At 40.1% G+C, this 6,000-nt stretch overlaps 1 protein-coding gene across 2 annotated transcripts in view; it reads left to right on the top strand.

The window, feature by feature from the left end:
* Ubx (ultrabithorax) overlaps positions 1 to 4,569 on the top strand; it is a 146,609-nt gene extending 142,040 nt beyond the window's left edge. For both annotated transcript variants that reach the window (XM_026445701.1, XM_026445702.1), the window contains one exon: positions 1,521 to 4,569. The gene's annotated coding sequence lies outside the window, so the exon portion shown is untranslated. The remainder of the gene's footprint in view (positions 1 to 1,520) is intronic.
* Positions 4,570 to 6,000: the final 1,431 nt, after the last annotated feature.

Genomic DNA, 6,000 nt, shown 5'->3' on the forward strand with positions numbered 1-6,000 from the left:
TTAGGATAAAAAGTACAAACGTTTTTGATGATTAATTATTTGTTTGATTTTAATCTAAATGGATGGAGAGCGAAGAAACTAATAAACATTTGAGATCGTGCAATTATTTGACGATATTTTCTTTATTTATTCCTAGTTTTTTTAATATATAAAAATACGAAAAAGAGAAAGATTTATCACAACGTCTGGGGAATAGGATTGAAAGGAATAACTCGAGCCAGCTTCGGTGGATTCGGATCGAGGATATTCCGAGGCAAGCGAAAGAAGCAGGTCGTATAAGCGGATAGATTGAACAGTTGGCGCGAGTTTGCGGCTGTAAAATGTGCCGACCTTGCCAAGTGCTCCGGGAACATCCTCTCCACCTTTCCGTTTCCTCCGTTCGCCTTTGTCACGGCGACGGCCGACGCAGCCAGGGCAAACAACTTTATTCAAAGTCCTTGCGGGTACAATCGCGATTCATTCTCTCCGATTTTGCAACTGCACTTAACCCGCGAAATCGAATGCAAAGAACTAACTATAAAGAGAAAAAGACCAGACGCAAAACACGTTCTTCTTTCTTCTTCGTTCGTTAAAGAAAATTATACTTCGTAAATTTTAAATCGTGACGAAGGAAACAATGTAATTATGTTTATAAAATAAGTAATTTTTTTCACTCTTAGATTAAATTCGAAAAATTCAGAATATAAAATATTATCATTCATTTGATTTACACGTCGAGATTTTTTTATCGAAAAAAGAAAAATTATAAATTTAATAACATTGAAAGTTTTCGACACGAGGGTTGAAAAATATTAACCATTGATGTACGGGAGGGGTTGGCGACTCTTAGGAAGGTGGTGCAGCCGGTTCAAGGTTGTCTATAGGGTTCATACGTTGAACGTGTGTCGAGGACACGAGGACGAGTAGGGTCGAGACGGCGCTGGTTCAGCTCCTTTTGTAATGGGATGAATGCACGTGGTGCCTTGTCCGGCCACACGCACGTTGCGCTCGAGCTTTCGTGGTGTCTGTATCTCGGGGATATCGATAGCCCGCGTTAAGAGCGAAAGGGGTTGGGTCTCTTAGGGAGGAACACGACGCACACCGGAGGCAGTGGCGTTGCTGCCAATCCTCTCTGCTGCCTTTTCTTCCGCGTGCCCCTATATCTTCCTTTTTATAACCGCCCAGGCTACTTTCCACCGATTCTTTCTTCAAAAAGATTCGCCCTTTGATACTCGTCCCAGCATTCGTGAAACTCTGCCCCTTTTTTATTACTATGACTATTCATCTCTTCTCCCCCCTCTCCCTTCCTCTTTTTCTTTCCTATTCATCCCAAGAAAATATACGTTTCATGTTATAATTAATAAATTTGTTGCGTTATAATTAAACATTTTTTCTCTACGTACCAAACATCTTAAACTCTTTCTTAAAAAAATACAAATCCTGTATTATGATATTTAAAAATTTTTTCGAAAGAAAAAAAATCCGCTTTTCGTTCACACAGCTCGTCATCTAACCCCCCACGTTTCTGATTTCTGTTTCAGGTGAGTGGCAGGCTGCATCCACTGTCTCTGTAATGCCAAATAGATGGTCGATGTGCGTATCTGTCGATCGTCAATTTATCGGTTGCGGCGAATCGGATGCTGCACCCGGTGAGTGACGAACCCGCCTCCTGCTCCCTTCCACCTCCCCCCTCCCCCCGCGCCATCGCCACCGCAACCGTCACACCACCCACCCACCTATGGAGAAACCTCCTGTCAGCTCACTTTGACCAATAATCCCGCAGACCAATCAGTATCCAAGTGCACACAGTGACGTCCCCGGTACAAGCCTGGTATTGTCGTAGTTCACCCTTTACCCCCTTCCTATCCGTGGTCTTCCTCCCTCCCTCCCTGCTTTTGGCGCAGTAGTGTGTGTGTAGATAGAGGGGGTGAGTTATATATATATATATATATACGGAGTATAGTTCCGCTCGTTAAAACAACCGATCTCCGTCCCGTATCTCGTTTACGAGCGTGAAAAGGCGAACAGGCGACGACGACGCGCTCTATGAACAACAACAACAACGACACACGTTCGTAGAGACGACGATCATCGAGAAACTTTTTAACATGTTACATGTGTCCAGATATATAAACGTTTCTCACGATGTTTCCTCGGGTTTTTTATCTCACTTTTTATCTCACGGCAAAGGTGGTGGTGCGTTGGGATGCGCGGCAATCTCTCTCTACGAAGAAGAAATACCTTAAATACGTAAACGAAATGGCTAAGAGTTTAATAATTGGTAAGTTGACGCTTGGGAAGCGAGCGCAAAGTATCCACGAGCGTCCGCGGCGCTGCGGCGATCGACACGGATATACGAACGATTAGGAGGGGGGTCGATTCGGCAGTTTTCGTCTCTATCGACACGCGTCGTCTCAACGAAAAATAAAATAATTATTTTTCTCCTCTTTCGCGGATCGATATATTATACAGAGAAAGAGAGAGAGAGAGAGAAAAGAATAGAATATATTTTGCCGATATACCGTTCTTCTTATTTAAAATTTATTATCTAGCAATTGGTTTGAAAATTAAAATTAATCCTTAATCCTTTGATTGTGGAATCGAATCTTTGAATTCGTATATATATATATGCCATGTATGATGCCGATATTATATGTCTTTCGTAATTGAAGGATTAAGAGGATTAAAATTATATACGAGGTTTTCTCGCTTAAAAAATGAAAAAAAAAAAAAACTATTTCGATAAAAAATAGCTAGATAGGAAAATTTTAAGTAAGGAGGATCGACGATATGATTTCACGAATACCGCCATTCCCTCCCCTCCCCTGTTTTTTTGTTAACTGTAGCGATTTATTTCGTTTTGTTTCGCTTGTTTGATCGCATACGCTCGCTGATACCACGATCCCTTCCATAGCGTGTTAATAATGCTAACGACTGCTGTTGATGTTATGTTTTTGTTAATTATTATTATTATTATTATTATTATTTTTTTTTTATTATTATTATTTGTCTGCGAAAACGACACGAGAACACGTTTCTATCGTCGTCGTGTGCCTCGATGTTTCTTTCGAGTATTGATCCTCTTTCCTGAAGATAAGAATAAAGGGGGAAAAAGAAAAACGGGATAGCAATAATATTAGAATATTTGTCTATGACAATGTCCCGATCTTTTTTTTTATTCGGGGCACGAAATAAAAGACGATAAAAACGTGTTTCTTTCGATCGGTACAAAATATATATGTTGATGTTCGATAATTTTGTTAAATATTATATATTATAGAGAAAAAAAAGAAAAAAAAACGTTTATGCGATGCGTACAAGCGCGCCTCCTATATACCAGACAGCCGAGAAAGAGAAATGGTAGTAAGACGGCGCATGCGCGGTTTTTCTCTTTACGAGTCGAATGTAACCTTTATACGCCGAACGCGAACGTGTAAAGGAAAAAGTAAAAAGTAAAAAGTAAAAAAAAAAAAAAAAAAAAACATTAAAGATACACAGATTCCTTCCTTTCTTCCGTACTTTCTTTTTTTTTTCTTTCTTTCACTGTGTTCGTTTATAATAATTTCTCTCTCTATCTGTGAATCGTTTCGAATCGTTCCAAACGAACAAATCGAACGAAACTCCGATAGACACTTTTAACATCATTACATTGTACGTACCTACTTAGTACCTATGAACGCCTACCCAGACACAAAGTGTGCGTGGCGCTATCCTAAGGCAGTAAAACACAACTATTCTAGTTAATGAATGTATACGAATAGCCGCTAAGAGACACGCAAGAATAATAGGTAAACGCAGTATTTCTAAGAGGAATGTAATGTTAATAATTATTTATTTTGTGGATCTCGGTGAAACGGGAAGAATAAACGGAAAAATAAAAACTGATAAAAAGTAATAATAAAAAAAAAGAGACGAAGTTAGAACGCGCGAAAAAAAATTATATATATATATATATATAAATATATATGAATAGAATGAATACACATTCGTCGCTCTGCTGTGCTGTAAAATGTTTTTAAACTATGGATTTTTTTTATAGGCAAATAGGCCTATATCTCTTAGGGATAGGCGTATCCATGCGTAGTGGTAGCCGCATCATCACTATCATCGTCATTATCATCATCATTATCATCATCATTATCATCATTGTCATTATCATTATCGTTATCGTTATCATTACCATCATTATCATCATCATCATTTTTTTCACTGTAAACGTTAATAATTTCTTTTTCCCGCGATGATGGCGACATAAGAACGAAAGGAAAAAAACGGATATCTATCAAGGCAAACACACAGCATCCTCTTTTGTAATATAATTCTAGAATATCGGTTGTTTACCAATTTGGATCCTGATTGTATGTATACCCGCGAGAGCGGCCAGGGCCGCATCTGCTGCCTATGCGTGGAAACCACGTGTTGTAAAACGACGTGTATAAAAAAAAAAAAAAAAAAAGAAAAAAAAAGGAGACGATTTTTGTCTCTCTCTCTAGGGGGCGGTTGCTGCTCTGAACGCTGATTGTAATATTACCTTGATTATACGATTACTAAGGAAAAAAAAGGAACAAAATAAATGCGATGTAAACTTGATCATGCGTCTTTTTCGCTTTTTTGCCCGGCGGCCCTGGCCGTGTACCAATCCATCTGTGAATCTCTCCAACATCCCTCTCCTTCCGGCGATTCCGTGCTTCCTGGTAATATTTCCTTTCCATTCGTGACCGTATGCAAGCTCCATTGTTGTATATGGAAAAGTAGTAGCTTTTTTCTTTTTCTCTTTTTTCCGCTTTATTTCGCATTGCAGTTTGAATGGAAATATACATTTATAATATTCGAGGAATGGGTTGTTCGAAACTATTATATCGATCAATTTTGCGATTTGAAATTTGTTGGAAAAATTTAAAAAATTAAAATTTAAATTTAAAAAAGGAAAAGAAAGTTTTTACTATTTTTTTAGATTTTTCACTCTTTCAATTATTTCAAATATTATCGAACATGATGATATTAATCTCGACTATATTTTTACTATATGGATGAAAAAAAAAAACATAGAAACGAAATATATATTTTCTCATTCCAAATCACCGATTCAAAGTTACTTTTACAAAAAAAACTCGAATTTACTCTACCCTTCCATCACGCATTATCATTGCAAATTTCAAACTGAAACTCGCCAACTCCCTCAACAAATCTCCTTGCGTACTATCTGCTATCAAGTATTACATAACAACATCCCCACTCTTACGTAACCCGTCGAAGAACGGAGGGAAAAAGAGCAGCGCGTACAAGGTGTTCCGTTATTCGCGATACACCCAGGAATAATTTCTTGTCGAAAATTTGTCAATTTGAAAACACGTATCACCAATTCTCTTCGAATCCATCATACACACCTTTTCACATACCTTTTCTATTTCACTCGTCGAATCGAGTATGTACCCTTATAAAGTATATCCCTCCCACGATCGCGTATACACGAGATAAAAAGCTCGATACAATGATAAATCCAGGCCACGACTTGGAATTACCGGTGGAAACGGGCGAGATATTATATATCGGTCAGCATCGTTGTCAATTCCTCGGCCAGCCGATAACCCTCGTTCGTACGTGCAACGGTTGCTTTACGACGCTTTACGAAACCCCGCGCCCGCCGTCCCCCCTCGCGGATCCGCCTTTAACGGCACCCGCCCGTTGTGTGCCGTTGATCCAGGGTCGAGCGTTTTTCCGCCCGGGGCCATAAGTCTCGCGATGCCCCGGGATATTAATACGTTATTGCGGAAAGACGCCCTCATGAAAGTCGACAAGCGTTCGGAAAAATATGTCCACCAACCGTCCCGACGTCGTCGTCGTCCCAGTCGTCGCCGGGTCTCGCGGCGCGGAGAGAGAAGTGGAGGGGGGAGCGTGCATGCCCTTCGCACACCCGCGCGGCCTTGTTGCCGCTCGCGGGCGGCGGCGCAGGGGGAGGGGAGGGGAGGGAGGGGAGGGACGATGGCGGAATTCACCAGACGCCATTTGTATTAATGAACC

This window comes from Apis mellifera, linkage group LG16 (assembly GCF_003254395.2).
Source record: "Apis mellifera strain DH4 linkage group LG16, Amel_HAv3.1, whole genome shotgun sequence".
Lineage (NCBI taxonomy): Eukaryota > Metazoa > Arthropoda > Insecta > Hymenoptera > Apidae > Apis > Apis mellifera.